Below are 1,325 nucleotides of genomic sequence, written 5' to 3'. Positions count from 1 at the left end.
TTAGTGAATATATAACAGGTGTGTGTTTCTGCTTCTGGAATAGCTCACTCAGGATAATCTTTTCCATTTTATATCATTTACCTGGAAATTTCTTGTTTTCCTTGTTTTTTATTGCTGAGTAATATTCCATTTTGTAGATGTACTGTATCCGTTTTTCAGTGTGGGGGGGTCTGGTTTGTTTCCAAGTTCTGGCTATTACACATAAAGCTGCTACAAACATGATTTGGCAAATGTCCTTAATGTGTACTTGAGCCTCATTTGGATATATGCCAAGAGTTGGATAGCTGTATCTAAAGGAAGCGCTATTCCTAGTTGTCTGAGACAGTACGGGATTGATTACCAGATTGCTTTTACAAGTTTACATTCCCACCAGTAGTGGAGGTGAGTTGCCCTTTCTCCACAATCTCTACAGTTTTTTTTTATTCACCATTCTGATGGTTTAAGGTGAAATCTCACTGTTGTTTTTGATTTGCATTTCCCTGATGTCTAATGACATTGAGCATTTCTTTAAGTGTTTCTCTGCCATTCGATAATCTTCTATCAAGAATTCTCTGTTTAGCTCTGCTCCCCATTTTTTAATTAGATTACTTGATTTGTTGCTTTTCAACTTCTTAATTGTCTATATACACAGATATTAGCCCTCTGTCACAAAGAGGGTTGATAAAGATTCTTTCCCAGTCAGTAGGCTTTCATTATTATTTTTTTTTATGACTGTGTCCTTTGCTTTACAGAAGCTTTTTAATTTCATGAGGTCCCATTCACGAATTTTTGCTCTTAGAGCTTGTGCTGTTGGTGTTCTGTTCAGGAATTTGAGACGTCTCCTGTGCCAATGAGTTTAAGGCTCTATCATACATTTTCTTCTAACTGACTTAATGTGTCTGGATTTATGATGAGATTTTGGCATCTTTGTCAGAACTCAGTTGTCCATAAGTGTGTGCATTTATTACTGGGTCTTCTATATGGTTCCTTTGATCCACCATTCTGTTTCTATGTCAGTACCATGCAGTTTTTATTACTCTTGCTCTATAGTACAGCTTTAGCTCAGGGATAGAGATCCTCTAGGAGATCATTTATTGTAGAGGATTGTTTTAGCAATTCTGGTTTCTTGTTTTTCCATATGAAGGTGAGAATTTTTCTTTCAAGGTTTGGAAAGAATTGTGTTGCTAATTTGATGGGTATTGCATTGAATCTGTAGATTGCTTTTGGTAAGATGGCCATTTTTACTATGTTAATCCAAGCCATGAGCATTGGAGATCTTTCCATCCTCTGATATCTTCTTCTAGTTCTTTCTTCAGAGACTTGAATTTTTTTTTCATACAAATCTT

This window comes from Meriones unguiculatus (genome assembly GCF_030254825.1).
Source record: "Meriones unguiculatus strain TT.TT164.6M chromosome Y unlocalized genomic scaffold, Bangor_MerUng_6.1 ChrY_unordered_Scaffold_25, whole genome shotgun sequence".
Lineage (NCBI taxonomy): Eukaryota > Metazoa > Chordata > Mammalia > Rodentia > Muridae > Meriones > Meriones unguiculatus.
This window is presented reverse-complemented; position numbering follows the sequence as displayed.